Raw genomic sequence first — 20,373 nt, forward strand, 5'->3', positions numbered from 1 at the left:
TATTGAAATTCCTCCCTGGATCCGAATTGCCTCTCATGTATTGGTAATTGTGCAATTAAATATGGTGTTATATTTGTTCAGGTTATCATGTAAAATGAAACGAAGGGTAAAAAGGGAAAAACAGGAAAGACTGTATAAAGGGGATTTGGAATTATAGAACCAAATGTATAGACTGTGTAAAAAATGTGAGATTTGGCTGGGACTGACAATGCACCCTCCACAGCAGACGAATGGATGGGAGTAATATTTCTAATGTAAGAGATATTAAAGGGGGGGAGATGTATGATCCATTCCTCCCCCCAATGGTAAAAATTGGACTATGAAATATAAAAACCCAGAACTGCAGAGCCCGCAAAAAGGGCTCGGCAATAAAGGATTCATTCAAACATTGCAGCTGAAACTACGACTGGATCACAGACAATCTAAAATCTGAACAAGAACATTTGCTTATTCATGTACCTTAAGCGGTTACATTGTTCACCGTGGACCATGGTATCAGTGCAGGTCTAGGACAATGGGCCGGGCCTTGAACCATTTGAATACGAATGCTAACAGAAACCAACAACTTTGCCTATGCAGTCACTTTGGGAAGGTTGCATTGTCAGAAAGGTATCTCTAATCAATGGAAAATACGAGGGACAATTCACACACCTTGAAATGGCCATCGTATGCTCAGGAGAGGGCCAGGAAATGTGTTTCAAGATTGCAAGTTGGTTTTGGTTTAAGTAAAAGATCCGTTGGAAGGCAGTGGTGTGGGAAGCCAATGGCAAAACAGCAAACAGAGCGGTTCGGGCCTACAATCAACTCCAAGAGACAGCTAATCAGGAGTGGTGATTGTATGTTTCAGTCAAATCATTGAGGGGGCATTTATGATTGAGTCTGAGTAAGTTTGTGAGTTTCAGCCAGATCACAATAAGGGCTTTGTGATTGCGTCTGGGTTACTTTATATGTAACAGTCAAATCGCGGACTGGTTTAACTGTGTCATATTGTATCGATGCAAATGACCCTTGCGTAGAGGTTTGTATTTTGGGGTTGTTAGCCTGATAAAAATCGTAGGGATTTATACTGGGGAAGTAATTGTGTGTGTGTGTTCAATAAACAAACAAATCAAAGGTTGAGCCAAAACCCTGTGCCGTGTGTATTTTGTTCTTATAAATCCTGACATCCAAGAACTGTGTGTAACGGGGACCAGTATCGGAGAAAACCCCTTACAATGGTATCAAATTGAAAATGAAGACATACAATGTTGCCAAGATTGTTGGGAGGCCAGAGGATTGGGAAATTTTTAAAAACCAACAAAGGCTGACTAAAAAAAAATGAAGAGAGAGAAGATGAATTATGAGAGTAAACTGGCAAGAAATATTAAAACAGATAGTAAGAGCTTCTACAGGTATAAAAAAAGGAAGAGATTAGCTAAAGTAAACATTCGTCCCTTAGAGGATGAGACTGGGGAATTTATAATGGGGAACAGGGAAATGGCGGAGACTCTGAACAAATATTTTGTATCTGTCTTCACGGTAGAAGACACTAACAACATCCCAATAATGGATAATCAAGGGGCCACAGGGAAGGGGGAACTAAAGACAATCACTATCACTAAGGAAAAAGTACTTGGTAAAATAATGGGCCTAAAAGACGACAAGTCCCCTGGACCAAATGGCCTGCATCCCAGGGTCTTAAAAGAAGTGGCTGCAGAGATAGTGGATGCATTGATTGCAATATACCAAAATTCCCTGGACTCTGGAGAGGTCCCAGCGGATTGGAAAACCACAAATGTAACACTCCTATTTAAGAAAGGAAGGAGACAGAAAGCAGGAAACCATAGAGCAGTTAGTCTAACGTCTGTCATTGGGAAAATGCTGGAGTTCTTCATTAAGGAAGCAGTAGCAGGGCATTTGGAAAATCATAATGCAGTCAAGCAGAGTCAGCATGGTTTTATGAAAGGGAAATCATGTTTAACAAATTTGCTGGAGTTCTTTGAGGAGGTAACGAGCAGGGTGGACAAAGGTGAGCCAGTGGATGTGGTGTATTTGGATTTCCAGAAGGCATTTGATAAGGTGCCACATAAAAGGTTACTGCATAAGATAAGAGCTCACAGAGTTGGGGGTAATATATTAGCATGGATAGAGAATTGGCTAACTAGTAGAGAGCAGAGAGTCGGGATGAATGGGTCATTTTCCGGTTGGCAAACGGTAACTAGTGGGGTGCCACAGGGATCGGTGTTGCGGCCTCAACTATTTACAATCTACATTAATGACTTGGATAAAGGGACCGAGTATAATGTAGCCAAGTTTGCGGATGATACAAAGACGGGTGGGAAAACATGTTCTGCAGAGGATTCAAAGAATCTGCAAAGGGATATAGACAGGCTAAGTGAGTGGGCAAACATTTGGCAGATGGAGTGTAATGTGGGAAAGTGCGAGGTTATACACTTTGGCAGGAAAAATAAAAAAGCAAATTATTATTTAAATGGAGAAAGATTACAAAATGCAACAGTTCAGAGGGACCTGGGGGTCCTTGTGCATGAAACACAAAAAGTTAGCATGCAGGTACAGCAAGTAATCAAAAAGGCAAATGGAATGTTTGCCTTTATTGCAAGGGGGTTGGAGTATAAAAGCAGGGAAGTCCTGCTACAACTGTACAGGGTATTGGTGAGATCACACCTTGAGTACTGCGTACAGTTTTGGTCTCCTTATTTAAGGAAGGATATACTTGCATTGGAGACAGTTCAGAAATGATTCACTAGGTTAATTCCAGAGATGAGGGGGTTGACTTATGAAGAAAGGTTGAGCAGATTCAGCCTATGCTTATTGGAATTTAGAAGAATGAGAGGTGATATTATTGAATCATATCAAATACTGAGGGGGCTCGAAAAGGTAGATGCAGAGAGGATGTTTCCCCTCGTGGGGAAATCTAGAACTCGGGGGCATAGTTTCAGAATAAAGGATCGCCCTTTTAGAACTGAGATGAGGAGGAATTTCTTTTCTCAGAGGAACGTAAATGTGTGGAATTCTCTGCCTCAGAGAGCCATGGAGGCAGGGTCATTAAATACATTTAAGGTGGAGATAGACCGATTTTTGCAAGATAAGGGAGTGAAGGGTTATGGGGAGTGCGCAGGGAAGTGGCTTTGGGCCCAAGTTCAGCCATGATCTTATTGAATGGCGGAGCAGGCTCGAGGGGCCAAGTGGCCTATTCCTGCTCCTATTTCTTATGTTCTTATGGGAGGAGGGCAGGAAGGAAATAAGATGAGACAGATGAGACAGATCGTAGGGTAAAAGAACAAAAGAACATAAGAAATAGGAGCAGGAGTAGGCCATTTGGCCCCTCAAGCTTGCTCTGCCATTCAATAACATCATGGCTGATCTTCTACCTCAACTCCACTTTCCTGCATGTAGTGTATGTGCCTTTAAGACAGAACTACTTTTACAGCTCCTGTATACTGTAGTACCGGCAGTGACTACACCTGTATATAAGCTTTGCGCATGCCTCTGTACACCCAGTCTTGAGACTACCCTCCTCCAGTAAATACCTGTTTGTTGTTAAGTTACAGCATCCGTGGGGTTATTGAAAAACAGCATACCCTCAGAATCACGGATCTAACAGTGGCAACGAGTGGCGATTCGAATATACCTGCAACAACAACAAAAAAAAAGTCGAGGCCACGAACACAGGCGTCGACCACGAGCAACCGCCCAGTCGGCAGGCAGAGAGTGAACATCGCAGGGGAGGCTGTGGAGAGCCGGGCTTGGTTCCCCAGCCACGACGATCAGCAAGAGGCTGACGACAGGTCCAGCGCAGACCCTTCCCAGGCAGCGGCGGCTGGAGCCGACCGGCGGCGGAGAAAAAGCCGAGCAGCGTCGACAGGGTAAGACAGAGGGTGAAGCGCACAGGGCGCAGCCGGGGGTTGAACACCGAGCGGCGTCGAGAAAAAGAAAGCAAACCGGAGAGAGAGAGGGTAAAGAAACAGCCGGGTTCAAGACCGAGCGGCGTCGAATAAAAAAATAAATAAATAAATAAAAAGAAGAACGCGCAGAGCACAGCCAGGGCTCATGGGCTGAACAGGGTCCGCGGGGAGAAGACGGGAGAGCGCAGGAGGCGCCATTGAGCCGCGGAGAAGAAGGAAGAGCGCGGGAGACGCCATTTTTAGAAGCCGCAGCAGAGAAGAAGGGCGAGCGCGGGAAGGAAGGAAAGCACGGGAGACGCCATTTTTGACAGTTAACTCACACCCAGGGATGCCGAAGAGTGGCAGTATCTCTACGTTCGACAATGAAGTCGAAGATTGGGCGACATATGTGGAACGCATTGAGGTGTACTGCAGGGCGAATGAAGTGCCAGATGCTAATAAAGCACTGGTTTTGTTAAATTCCATGGGTGCAAAAACTTATGGGTTACTGCGAAATCTAATAACCCCAGAGCAGCCGGTGAACAAGAATGTCGAAAGCATAGTAGAAATCCTACAGGATCACTTAAACCCTACACCGCTGCTGATAGCAGAATGATTTAAGTTCCATAAAAGGAACCAACACAAAGACGAAAGAAATGCTGAGTACCTAACGGAACTGCACAAGCTATCGAAACACTGCCAGTTTGGAGCGGGACTAGCAGATACGTTAAAGGACAAGTTTGTGTGTGGGCTACAAAGTGAAGGAACCCAGAAACGGCTTCTAGCAGAAAAGGATCTTACGCTGGACAAGGCTTTCAGTATGGCAGTATCACACGAAGCAGCCGCAAGGGGCACTGCAGAGATACAACGGAGACCGCAAGAATATGGCACCAATGAAATGTCCTATGGAACAGGGAAGTGCTATCGATGTGGCAGAACAACACATGACCAGAAGGATTGTTGGTTCAAGGACCAAGTGTGCAGACAGTGTGGGAAAGCAGGACACATAGCAAGAGTCTGCAGGTCTGGGAAGAAAACCAACAGTAAGAAATCTCCACAGGAGAAGTACAAAAAGGTACACCAGGTGATGGACAGTGGTTCAGACGAACAGAAAAGTGACACAGACTCCGGAAGCAAGGAGCTGGGTTGTCTGAAACTACATAAGGTAACCGAAATGGAGGATCACCAGACTGTCTGGGTTACACTCAAGATAGACGGAGTCCAAGGGAAAATGGAATTGGACACAGGATCAGCCCTAACAGTCATAAACCAAAGGGACTACAAGCGGCTATTTTCACATATACCCTTGAAAGCTTCAGAGATTGTCTTGAAGACGTATGCGGGGCAAAAAGTCTACCCCAAAGGAAAAATAAGGGCGAAAGTGATATATAAAGGCCAGGAAATACCTAAAATGGATATATATGTATTGCCAGATGGAGGACCACCACTGCTAGGACGTGAATGGATCCGGAAGATACAATTAGATTGGCATTCCATACAGGCACTGAAGGTTGAGGCCAAAAAGGATGACGACGTCACACCTGGACGACTGTCAAAAATGCTAACTGATGCAAAAGAAGTGTTCCAGGAGGGACTAGGAACACTAAAAGGCATAACAGCAACGATTAAAATAGAGGAAAATGCAAGCCCAAAGTTTCTTAAAGCCAGACCAGTGCCTTATGCGATCAGACCAGCTGTTGAAGCAGAGCTGGAAGGGTTGGAACGTTCAGGAGTACTGTCCAAAGTGGACTGGAGCGAGTGGGCTACACCCATCGTTCCTGTAATGAAGAGGTCGTTGAGTAATACGCCTGGGGAACCAAAGAAGGTCCACATCTCTGGGGATTTTAAGGTAACAGTGAACCCAGTCCTTCACTCGGTACAATATCCGCTTCCACGAATTGAGGATATTTTCGCCTAGCTATCTGGAGGTAAACGCTTCACCAAAATTGACCTAGCCCAGGCGTACTTGCAAATGGAGGTAGAAGAAGCTTCAAAACAATACCTTATGATTAACACTCATAAAGGTCTCTACCAATACAACCGGCTGGTGTTCGGGGTAGTCTCGGCTCTGGCTATCTGGCAAAGGGCGATGGATCAGGTCCTGCATGGGATTCCAGGGACCCAGTGTTATTTGGACGACATCTTGGTCACGGGCGAAAATGACAGTGATCACCTCGCCAACTTGGAGAAGCTGCTCACCAGATTAAAGGAGTATGGGCTACGAGCTAATCGCCACAAGTGCGAGTTTGTCCAGAAACAAATCTCGTATTGTGGCCACGTCATCGATGAAGAGGGGTTACATAAGTCCCCTGACAAGATTGAGGCAGTAGTCAAGGCTCCAGCACCGGGAAATGTGTCACAACTCAGGTCGTTCCTCGGGCTGGTAAACTACCACCACAAGTTCTTACCAAATTTGTCCGTGGTATTACACTCACTGAACACCCTACTGCAAACAGGGGTACCATGGAAGTGGGATGACGAACGTAGACGAGCTTTCCAGAAGTGTAAAGAATTGATCACATCAAAAGAGGTGTTGGCCCATTTCAACCCAGCACTACCAATTCGTTTGGCATGTGATGCATCACCCTATGGTATTGGAGTTGTGCTGTCGCACAAATTCCCAGATGGGTTGGAGAGGCCAGTAGCCTTTGCGTCTCGGTCACTAACCTCAGCCGAGCGCAACTACGCCCAGATTGACAGGGAGGCCCTCAGCCTAGTATGGGGAGTAAAAAAATTCAACCACTATCTGCATGGGCAGAAGTTCACCTTGCTGACTGACCACCAACCACTTGTCTCCATCTTTAATCCTAAGAAGGACGTTCCAGTGATGACTGCACAATGGTTACAAGGATGGTCCCTGTTTCTAGGGGTGAATCAATATGAAATAGAATATAAAGGCACGAAACAGCATGGGAATGCTGATGGGCTATCGTGCCTGCCACTGCCTACTGTGGAGGAAGCACCAACAGTGGACCCTATCGAGATATTTTATTCGTCAATAATTGAACGATTGCCAGTAACGAACGCGGATATAAAGAAGGAGACCCGCAATGATCCGACGCTGTCTCGGGTATATGATTTGACGGTGAGGGGATGGCCAACACATGGCGACTCACTGTTGCCAGCATTCTCATCCAGAAGAGAACAGCTGTCAGTATGCCAGGGGACAGTGATGTGTGGATCCAGAGTGGTGATTCCACCCAAGTTAAGGGAGAGAGTGCTAAATGAGCTACATGAAGGTCATCTGGGGGGAGTGAAAATGAAAAGCCTTGCTAGGGCTTATGTGTGGTGGCCGGGAATCGATCAACAAATCGAAGACTTAACTAAGAGCTGCTTAGGATGCCAGAAGGTCCAAAATGCACCACCACATGCCCCTCTACACCCATGGGAGTGGCCCTCCTCTCCATGGCAACGGGTGCATATTGATTTTGCTGGTCCATTCATGGACTCAATGTTCTTAATAGCAGTGGATGCTCATTCAAAGTGGCCTGAGGTGATAAAAATGTCTTCAACCACTACCGAGAAAACGATTGCAGTCCTACGGACCATATTTGCCAGAAACGGATTGCCAGAGCAGATTTGCTCTGATAATGGACCACAGTTTGTGTCCGATGAGTTTCAAAAATTTATGAGAAGGAATGGGTATCATCCAGCACAAATGGATTGGCTGAGAGGTTCATGCAAACCTTTAAGAAGGCGATAAAGGCTATGTGCGACGATGAAATTCCACTACAGCATAAGATGGACAATTTCTTATTAGCCTACCGAAACGCGACACACGCAATTACCAACCAGACCCCGGCCATGATGTTCTTTAACCGAAGGTTGAGATCTCGTCTGGACTTGCTCAGACCAAATGTGCGAAGGAATGTTGAGGGCAAACAATTCCAGCACATCAATGAGAAGCCGACAAGGAGCTTCAATGTAGGGCAACCAGTCTTGGCCCGTGACTATCGAACAGAGAAATGGCAACCCGGAACGATATGCACAAGGCAGGGGCCATTAATGTACACAGTGGATGTCGGGGAGAACATTGTGAGACGCCACGTCGATCAGATCTTAGCGTCACAGGAACGCATCAACCCCATGTCTCGAGTACCTGGGGATGAACCCGACATACCGGTAGCATCTACCTCAGAACCAGTAGCAGTGGAACCCGATGAACTACCCGATGAAAAGGGGTCAGAATCGCCTCTGCACCAAGAACAAGAACCTCAGGAAAGGCGCTATCCCGAAAGGGTCAGGAAGCCACCCCAAAGATTGAATCTATAAATGGACTATTGTTGTTTAATGTACATGTTAAAGTGTTAATTGTTATTTGAATATTAGGGGTACTACTAATCTAAAAGGGGAGGAATTGTAGTGTATGTGCCTTTAAGACAGAACTACTTTTACAGCTCCTGTATACTGTAGTACCGGCAGTGACCACACCTGTATATAAGCTTTGCGCATGCCTCTGTACCCCCAGTCTTGAGACTACCCTCCTCCAGTAAAAACTGTTTCTTTTTAAGTTACAGCATCCGTGTGGTTATTGAAAAACAGCATACCCTCAGAATCATGGATCTAACACTGCACTATCCCCATATCCCTTGATTCCCTTAATATCCAAAAACGTATCAATCTCTGTCTTGAATATACTCAACGACTGATCCTCCACAGCCCTCTGTGATTCCAAAGATTCGCCAGCTTCTGAGTGAAGAATTTCCCCTCATCGCAGTCCTAAATGGCCAAACCCTTATTCTGAGACTGTGACCCCTGGTTCTGGACTCCCCAGCCAGGGGAAACATCCTCCCTGCATCTACCCTGTCAAGCCCTGTAAGAAGAGATAGGAAGGAAATGTGAGCAGAACAAAAATATTTTAATGGAAGAATTCAGTCAACCTAACTTCAACTGGGAAAACTAGTTTGCATTTTATGACATGTGCCTATAGCAATCTTCAAAATAAAACAACCCATTATGCAGGAGTGTCCAAGCATTTTGTGTTTGTGGGCCACATAGGTGCATACCATGAAGAGTGAAGGTCACGGTTACAGATTAAATCAATTTTCTCGTTAATTAGGACATATCTCAATTTGCTGATACTAATGGATCTCGGCATTCTGAGTTAGGATTTATCTACTAATGAGGCAACGGAGACAAGAACAGCCCTTTGAAAACCTCCAGGCCCACAAAAATCAAACCGGATCAACCAGTGATTGAAGAATGTAAGATTTGGAACTGGACTTCACAAGTTGGATTTCATAGTCTTCGCGGCTGTTTGTGGCCCCAGGAATACAACTTGAACACCTCAGCTATAAAAGATCCAAACTTGGTTAGTGCAGTTCAATAGCTGCTGGGGTCCCATATCAGTGAGTATTCTCCACAGCCAACATACACACATCTCCCAATAAATACACATCCCCAACACACACATACATCGCAATACACACACATCCCAAAAACACACACACCTCACATTACACACACATCCCCAACACACACACACACCTCGCAATATACACACACACACCTCGCAATACACACACATCCCCAACACACACACACACCTCGCAATATACACACACACACCTCGCAATACACACACATCCCCAACACACACACACACCTCGCAATACACACACATCCCCAACACACACAGACACCTCGCAATACACACACATCCGCAACACACACAGACACCTCACAATACACACACATCCCCAACACACACACACACCTCGCAATACACACACATCCCCAACACAAACAGACACCTCGCAATACACACACATCCCCAACACACACACACACCTCGCAATACACACACATCCCCAACACACACAGACACCTCGCAATACACACACATCCCCAACACACACACACACACCTCGCAATACACACACACACACCTCGCAATAAGCACACATCCCCAACACACACACACACACCTCGCAATACACACACATCCCCAACACACACACACCTCGCAATACACACACATCCCCAACACACACACACATACCTCGCAATACACACACATCCCCAACACACACACACACCTCGCAATAAACACACATCCCCAACACACACACACCTCGCAATACACACACATCCCCAACACACACACACACATCGCAATACACACACACACATCGCAATAAACACACATCCCCAACACACACACACACACAAATCGCAATACACACACATTCCCAACACACACACCTCGCATTACACACACATCCCCAACACACACACACACACATCGCAATACACACACATCCCCAACACACACAGACACACCTCGCAATACACACACATCCCCAACACACACTCACCTCGCAATACCCACACATCCCCAACACACACACACCTCGCAATACACACACACCCCCAACACACACACACCTCGCAATACACTCACATCCCCAACACACACACACCTCGCAATAAACACACATCCCCAACACACACATCCCTCGCAATACACACACATCCCCAACAAACACACACCTCGCAATACACACACACCCCCAACAAACACACACACACCTCGCAATACACATACATCCCCAACACACACACACCTCACAATACACACACATCCCCAACAAACACACACCTCGCAATACACACACATCCCCAACAAACACACACACACCTCGCAATACACACACATCCCCAACAAACACACACCTCGCAATACACACACATCCCCAACACACACACCCCTCGCAATAAACAAACATCCCCAACACACACACACACACCTCGCATTACACACACATCCCCAACACACACACACACACACACACACACACATCGCAATACACACACATCCCCAACACACACAGACACACCTCGCAATACACACACATCCCCAACACACACACCTCGCAATACACACACATCCCCAACACACACACACCTCGCAATACCCACACATCCCCAACACACACACACCTCGCAATACACACACATCCCCAACACACACACACCTCGCAATACACTCACATCCCCAACACACACACACCTCGCAATAAACACACATCCCCAACACACACACCCCTCGCAATACACACACATCCCCAACAAACACACACCTCGCAATACACACACATCCCCAACAAACACACACACACCTCGCAATACACATACATCCCCAACACACACACACCTCGCAATACACACACATCCCCAACAAACACACACCTCGCAATACACACACATCCCCAACAAACACACACACACCTCGCAATACCCATACATCCCCAACACACACACCCCTCGCAATAAACAAACATCCCCAACACACACACACACCTCGCATTACACACACATCCCCAACACACACACACCTCGCAATAATGACACATCCCCAACACACACACACATCACAATAAACACACATCCCCAACACACACACACCTCGCAATACACACACATCCCCAACACACACACACCTTGCAATAAACACACATCCCCAACACACACACCCCTCGCAATACACACACATCCCCAACAAACACACACCTCGCAATACACACACATCCCCAACAAACACACACACCTCGCAATACACACACATCCCAAACACACACACACCTCGCAATACACACACATCCCCAACACACACACACACATCGCAATACAGACACATCCCCAACACATACACACACACACCTCGCAATACACACACATCCCCAACACACACAACTCGCACAGCTCCCAACCTCATTATAGCCTCGGTCCAAACATGGAAAAATGAGCTGAATTCCAGAGGTGAGGTGAGAGGGACTGCCCTTGACATCAAGGCAGCATTTGACTGAGTCTGGCATCAAGGAGCCCTAGTAAAACTGAAGTCAATGGGAATCAGGGGGAAAATGCTCCACTGGCTGGAGTCATACCTAGCACAAAGGAAGATGGTTGTGGTGGTTGAAGGTCAATCCTCACAGCCCCAGGACATCGCTGCAGGAGTTCCTCAGGGCAGTGTCCTAGGCCAAACCATCTTCAGATGCTCCATCAATGACCTTCCCTCCAACATAAGGTCAGAAATTAGGATGTTCACTGATGACTGCACAGTGTTCAGCCGCATTCACAACTTCTCAGATAATGAAGCAGTCCATGCCCGCATGCAACAAGACCTGGACGACGTTCAGGCTTGGGCTGATAAGTGGCAGGTAACATTCGCTCCACAGAAGTGCCAGGCAATGACTATCTCCAACAAGCGAGAGTCTAACCACCTCCGTTTGACATTCAATGGTATTACCATCGCCGAATCCTCCACTATCAACATCCTGGTGTCATCATTAACCAGAAACTTAACTGGACCAGCCACATAAATACTGTGGCAACAAGAGCAGGTCAGAGGCTAGGTATTCTGCGGCAAGTGTGTCACCTCCTGACTCCCCAAAGCCTTTCCACCATCTACAAGGCACAAGTAAGGAATGTGATGGAATATTCTCCACTCGCCTGGATGAGTGCAGCTCCAACAACACTCAAGAAGCTCAACACCATCCAGGACAAAGCAGCCCACTTGATTGGCACCCCATCCACCACCTTAAACATTCACTCCCTCCACCATCGGCGTACCATGGCTGCAGTGTGTACCATCTACAAGATGCACTGCAGCAACTCACCAAGGCTTCTTCGGCAGCACCTCCCAAACCCGCGACCTCTTCCACCTAGAAGGACAAGGGCAGCAGGCACATGGGAACACCACCACCTCCAAGTTCCCCTCCAAGTCACACACCATCCTGACTTAGAAGTATATCGCCGATCCTTCATCGTCGCTGGGGCAAAATCCTGGAATCCCCTACCTAACAGCACTGTGGGAGTACCATCACCACACAGATTGCAGCGGTTCAAGAAGGCAGCTCACCACCACCTTCTCAAGGGCAACTAGGGATGGGCAATAAATGCTGGCCTTGCCAGCGACGCCCAGATCCCATTAATGAATAAGTTAAAAAAATACACATATTCTCGACACACACACACACACACCAATACATACACATTCCCAAAACACACACACACACACACCACCAATGCACACAACTCCCCAACACACACACACCTCACAGTACACACACATCCCCAACACACACCTCACAATACACACACATCCCCAATGCACACACACCCCACCAATACACACAAATTCCTATTATGTCCGTGTACAATTGAGACATGGACTGCAGGAGTTGATTATAACAAGTCTTTACTGAATGGAGACAACCTGGAAACTGAAACTACAGAAGCCTGCTAGGGCCATTTATACAGGGGTGGTCACTGCCGGTACTGCAGTCTGAGACCAGTTATTCCCTTAAAGGTACATACACAACAATTCCTCCCCTTTTAGATAAACAGTACATAACATTCATTTAACAACTAAATAATAACTAATTACAATTACAATTACGGTTGCGAGATACACTGGTTGAAGTTAAGCAATTATAAGTTCAGTCTTTGAGGAGGCTTCCTGATTCTGTCTGGATAACGCCTCTTTGGGATATCAGGTTCTTCTGGCAAGGTTGCATCGGGATCAATGTCGTTGTTTGGTTCGTCTGCTTCCAATATCACCGATTCTGCGGTAGATGCAATTGGTACTTCGGTTTCATCGCCAGGTGTATCAGAGCGTGGTGTGGAGTTGACGTTTTCCAGTGACTCTAGAATCTGGTCAGCATGGCATCTTACAATGCTCTCTCCAACATCCACGGTATACATTAGAGGTCCTTGCCGTGTACAGATCGTTCCTGGCTGCCATTCCTCTGTGCGGTAGTCCCGGGCCAAAACTGGTTGACCTATCTTAAAACTCCTGGTCGGCCTTTCATTCATATTCTGAAACTGCCTGTTCTCCACATCTCTTCTGACGTTTGGCTTAACCAAATCCAAGCGGCATCATAGTCTACGATTGAAGAACATCATGGCTGGAGTTTGGTTGGTAACCGCATGTGTCGCATTCCGGTAGGCAAACAAGAAGTTATCCACCTTGTGTTGTAGGGGTATATCTTCATTACACATTGCCTTGATAGCCTTCTTGAATGTTTGAACAAACCTCTCGGCCAATCCATTAGTGGCTGGATGATATGGGGCGGATGTGTAATGCTTAACACCATTGTTCTTTAATAACCTCCGGAACTCTTCAGACACAAACTGTGGTCCATTGTCAGAGCAAATCTGTTCAGGCAGCCCATTCCTGGCGAATATGGTTCGTAAGACTGTGATAGTTTTTTCTGTAGTGGTTGAGGACATTTTTATTACCTCTGGCCACTTTGAATGTGCATCCACCGCAACTAAAAACATCGAGTCCATAAAGGGGCCAGCAAAATCAATGTGCACCCTTTCCCATGGAGATGAGGGCCACTCCCATGGATGTAGAGGGGCTTGTGGTGGGGTGTTTTGGGCCTTCTGGCATCCTGCACAGCTCTTGGTCATCTCTTCGATTTCTCTATCGATTCCCGGCCACCACACAAACGCTCTGACTAAGTTCTTCATTTTTACCCCTCCCAGATGACCCTCATGAAGCTCATTGAGCACTCTATCCTTCAATTTGGGTGGAATTACTACTCTGGATCCACACATCAAGGTTCCTCTGCACACTGACAGCTGTTCTTTTCTCGGCGAGAATGCTGGCAGCAGTGGTTCGCCATGTGCTGGCCATCCCTTCACCGTTAAATCATAGACCCAGGAGAGTGTCGGGTCATTTCGTGTTTCCTTTTCTAAGTTTGCATTCGTCACAGGGAGACATTCGATTATAGTCGAGTGGAATAACTCCACTGGATCCACTGCCAGTTCTTCTTCCACCGTCGGCAACGGTAGGCGCGACAATCCATCAGCATTCCCATGCTGTTTAGTTCCTTTTTACTCGATGTCATATTGGTGTGCCCCTAGGAAAAGGGACCACCTCTGTAGCCGTTGTGCCGTCATTATCGGTACGCCCTTCTGAGGATTGAAAATGGAGACGAGAGGTTGATGGTCAGTTAGTAGAGTAAATTTCTGACCGTGCAGGTAGTGATTGAACTTCTTCACCCCCCACACCAGGCTGAGGGCCTCTCTGTCAATCTGGGTGTAGTTACGCTCAGCTGAAGTTAACGAGCGTGACGCAAAAGCTATCGGCCTCTCTGAACCATCAAGGAATTTATGTGACAGTACCGCCCCAATGCCGTAGGGAGACGCATCACACGCCAGTCTTATCGGTAGTGATGGGTTGTAGTGAGCAAATACTTCTCTTGAAGTGATTAGGTCCTTACTCTTCTGAAAGGCCCGCTTACATTCATCGCTCCATTTCCATGCTACTCCCGTTTGTAGTAGGGTGTTCAGTGGATGCAGAATTGTGGACAAATTCGGCAAAAACTTATGGTAGTAATTCACCAATCCGAGGAATGACCTCAGTTGCGACACATTTTCAGGTGCTGGAGCCTTAACTACCGCTTCAATTTTGTCAGGGGACTTATGCAACCCCTCTTCATCAATCACGTGGCCACAATACGATATCTGTTTCTTAAAAAACTCGCACTTGGGGCGATTGGCTCATAGCCCATGTTCACGTAGTCTAGTGAGCACCTGCTCTAGGTTGGCAAGGTGTTCACTGTCATCTTCACCTGTCACTAGGATGTCGTCGAAGTAACACTGAGTCCCCGGAATCCCGTGCAGGACTTGTTCCATCGCTCTTTGCCATATCGCCGGAGCTGATGCTACTCCGAATACCAGTCGATTATACTGGTAAAGACCTTTGTGAGTGTTTATCGTGAGATACTTCCTAGAGGATTCTTCAACCGCCATCTGCAAATATGCTTGTGCTAGGTCAATTTTTGTAAAACGCTTCCCTCCAGATAGTGAGGCGAAGATATCTTCTATCCTTGGAAGAGGATATTGTACTGTGTGAAGGACTGGGTTCACCGTCACCTTGAAGTCCCCACAGATGGGAACCTTCCTTGGCTCCTCAGACTTATTGTTTAACGTTTTCTTCATGACAGGAATGATGGGTGTCGCCCACTCGCTCCAGTCTACCTTAGATAACATGCCTGCATTCTCCAGATTCTCCAGCTCTGCCTCGACGGCTGGGTGAATTGCATATGGTACCGGTCTTGCTTTGAAAAACTTGGGAATTGCATTCTCCTCTATTTTTATCAAGGCGGTTACGCCTTTAAGATTGCCCAGTTCTTGTTGAAATAACTCTTTGGCGTCAGCTAAGATTGTTGACAATCGTCCAGGAGTGACGTCGTCATCCTTTTTACCAGCCACCGTCAGTGCCTGAATGGAGTGCCAGTCTAAACTTATCTTTCTGATCCATTCACATCCCAATAACGGTGGTCCACCATCTTGCAGAATGTAGAGATAAAATTTCCGTATTTTCTTGCCGTTGTATTCGACAGGCACCCTTATTTTTCGTCTGGGGTATACTTTTTGCCCCGTATACGTCCTCAAAACAATGGATGTCTCTCTCAAGGGTATGTGTGAGAATAGCCGCTCGTAGTCTCGTCGATTCATGACGGTTAGAGCTGATCCTGTATCCAATTCCATTTGGACTTGGGACCCTGCTATCGTGAGGGTGACCCAAATGGTTCGGAGATCCTCTTTTGCGATTACATTGTGAAGTTTGAGACAGCTTAGTCTCTTGTTCCCGGATTCACTATCGCTCATCTGGTCTTCGGAACTACTGTCCGTCATCTTTTGTACTTTCCTGTACGGTTCCTTAGTAGCCTTTTTGTTGTCGTTGGTCTTCTTCCCAGACCGGCAAACTCGTGAAATGTGTCCCATCTTTCCGCATTGCCTGCATATTTTGTCCTTGGACCAGCAGTCCTTCTGGTCATGGTTTGTTCTGCCACAGCGATAACATTTTGCAAATCCCCGTGTCATTTCGTGGGTGCCGTATTCCTGTGGCTTTTGTTGTATTTCCGCAGCTCCCCTTGCTGCTGCTTCGTACGATACTGCCACGCTGAAAGCCTTATCTAGCATCAGCTCTTTCTCTGAGAGTAACCTCTTCTGGGTTCCTTCACTCAGGAGTCCACAGACAAATTTGTCCCGTAAGATATCTGCCAGTCCTGCTCCGAATTGGCAGTGCTTTGATAGCTTGCGTAGTTCCGTAAGGTAATCAGCATTGCTCTCATTTTCATGCTGATTTCTCCTGTGGAATTTAAATCTTTCTGCTATCAGCAGCGGTGTAGGATTTAGGTGTTCCTGTAGGATAGCAACAATTTCGTTAAAACTCTTCGCCTTCGGTTTGGCTGGAGTGATCAGGTCCCGCAATAGGCCGTACGTTCTTGCGCCCATTAAATTTAGCAATACCGATGCCTTTTTCTCATCGGCTATTTCGTTTGCCTCGCAATATACCTCGACTCTTTCCACATACGTGGTCCAGTCTTCTATTGCATTATCGAAGGCAGTGATATCGCCAGTCTTTGGCATCTTGAAAATCTAAGATGGCGCCTCCCGCGCTTTGCCTTCGTCCCCGATGGATCAAAATGGCGCCTCCCGCGCTTTTCCTTCTTCCCCGCCGAGTTAAGATGGCGCCTCCCGCGCTTTCCCGCCGCTGCCACTGCTGCCAACGCTGTTGCTGGTGATTATATTTATTTTACTATCCTGTAATGGCAATGCCCTATGGTCTTCGCGCCTCCCCGATCACTGCTGCCAACGCCGCGCTCCACGGTATTTTTATTTTTCTATCGCGCTTCAATATTTGCTCCGTTCATTGAAGAACCATTCCCGTCATGGAGCGGACCCTCTGGGACACCTCCCTCCCTCTTCTTAGGTCCGAACGCTGCCCGGCTTCGAAGCACTGGCTGCGCCCTGTGTGCTCCACCCTCTCTCTCTCTCTTTGCTTCCCGACTCGCTGCCCGGCCCCGTTGCAGAGCCATCCGATCGAGCTCTAGCCCGCCGCAACCCAGGAGGGATCAGTGCACTACCTGCCACCAGCCCGATTAGCTGGGAAACCACAGACTGGAGAACCAAACCTGGCTTTCGACAGTCTCTCCTGCACTTTTCAATTCGATGATTTGGAGGGCGGTTGCCCATGGTCGACGCCCGTTTCTCGAGTTTCTTTGGATTATTTATTTATTTTTTTTCTTCTGGCTTCGACCTTCAATAACGTCGTCTGAGGTGCTGCCGAGTTGCAGGTATGTTCGTTTCTTACTCGTCGCCAGTATTATGTCCGTGTATAATTGAGACACGGACTGCAGGAGTTGATTATAACAAGTCTTTACTGAATGAAGACAACCTGGAAACTGAAACTACAGAAGCCTGCTAGGGCCTTTTATACAGGGGTGGTCACTGCCGGTACTGCAGTCTGAGACCAGTTATTCCCTTAAAAGTACATACACAACAATTCCCAACATGCACACACACCTCACAATACATACACATCCCCAACAGACACCTCACAATACACACACCTCCCCAGTACACACACACCCCACCAATACACACACATCCCCAACACACACCTCACAATACACACACCTCCCCAATGCACACACACCCCACCAATACACACACATCCCCAACACACACCTCACTATATACACACCTCCCCAATGCACACACACCCCACCAATACACACACATCCCCAACACACACCTCACAATACACACACCTCCCCAATGCACACACACCCCACCAATACACACACATCCCCAACACACACCTCACAATACACACACATCCCCAACACACACACACACACACCTCGCAAAACACACACATCCCCAACAAGTACACACCTCACAATACACACAAATCTCCCCAACACACACCCTGCCAATACACACATAGATCTCCCCATCACACACACACACACACTGTCAACACACACACGGCCCTGCCAACACACACACGGCCCTGCCAACACACACACAATCTCCCCAACACACACACACACACACACACTGCCAACACACACACAGCCCCTGCAACAGACACACACAAACACACCACTAATAAACTTAGCATCCTCCCCAACAGGCACGCATGTCACCTAACACACACACACTCAAACACAAACTCTTTAAACCCCCCCAACGCACACACACATGCAGACATACACACACACACACGCATCTCCCCAAAAGCATACGCACATCAACAAATGCGCACACCCTCCACCCACACACAAATATACATACAATATACACACACAGGTAGAAGAAACCCCTTCCGGAAAGCTGTCAACAGAAACCAGTTTACATTTGACAGCAAGATGTAACGCCCCCAGATTGAGTTACATATTTACTTTGGTTTGAACTGAAATGGTCTGATGGGGCTGTCAATTAGTTGAAGTCATTCAGTAATGCCATCTTTGGATTGACTCTCACACTGGAGACAAACTGAAGGGGCCCAGTGTAACTCTGTGGATCATTCTCAGATCTTATTCCATTGATTCATAGAATGTTACAACACACAAACAATTCATTTGACCCATCAAGTCTGCGCTAGTGCTTTTCTCCATGTGAATCAGCTAGTCTAATCACACGGTCCTGTTCACTGCCATATACTTTAGTACTGACTATTCTAAAAATCTCTGAAATCTAAACAGAAGTTTGCACTGGTTCATGTAAGTCCAAATCCACTGACCTTCATCCAGCGAGATAGTTTGGTGTTGTTATTAGCAGCAGTTCTGCACAGTAGCATGCACAGTCAGACAAAGCAAGTAGCAAGCCCTTTAAGAGCTCCGGGAAAGTAAGAAAAGGCTCCATCCTTCATTGTTATTGTTTTTCAGGAAATTGGGACTGCTCAATGGTGATGTGCATCACAGCCTTACTGTTTATTGGCTCTGATATACGGGGGAGCAGCAATGGTCCTTGCAATTCTTCACTTTACTTTGAAGAGAGTTATTCATTAGTTTGTTTTTCCATTGTTCCTGATAATGCTCTCAGTCAGTCTTTAGATTTGCATCAGTCAAATTACATTTTCAGCTGCAAAGGAACAGAGTGGTCTTCTCAAGAGTTGGAAAAGCTAAAAGATACCAGCACTGTCACTGTCTGTCCTTGACTGTGATTTGCAGTTTATGGATAAGAAATAAAAGGTATATTCTTTCATAGAATCATAGAATCATAGAATGGTTACAGCACAGAAGGAGGCCATTCGGCCCATTGAGCCCATGCCGGCTCTCTGCAAGAGCACTTCAGCTAGTCCCGCTCCCCCGCTCTTTCCCCGTAGCCCTGCAAATTTCTTTCCTTCAGATACTTATTCAACTCCCTTTTGAAAGCCATGATTGAATCTGCCTCCACCATCCTTTCAGGCAGTGCTATCCAGATCTTAACCACTCACTGCGTAAAAAAGTTTTTTCTTATGTCGCCTTTGGTTCTTTTGCCAATTACCTTAAATCTGTGCCCTCTGGTTCTCGACTCTTCTGCCAATGGGAACAGTTTCTCTCTATCTACTCTGTCCAGACCCATCATGATTTTGAACACCTCTTTCAAATCTCCTCTCAGTCTTCTCTGCTCCAAGGAGAACAACCCCAGCTTCTCCAATCTATCAACGTAACTGAAGTCCCTCATTCCTGGAATCATT

Source organism: Somniosus microcephalus, chromosome 1 (assembly GCF_052327205.1).
Source record: "Somniosus microcephalus isolate GS21.2 chromosome 1, FLI_Smic_1.0, whole genome shotgun sequence".
In the NCBI taxonomy this organism is placed as follows: Eukaryota; Metazoa; Chordata; class Chondrichthyes; order Squaliformes; family Somniosidae; genus Somniosus; species Somniosus microcephalus.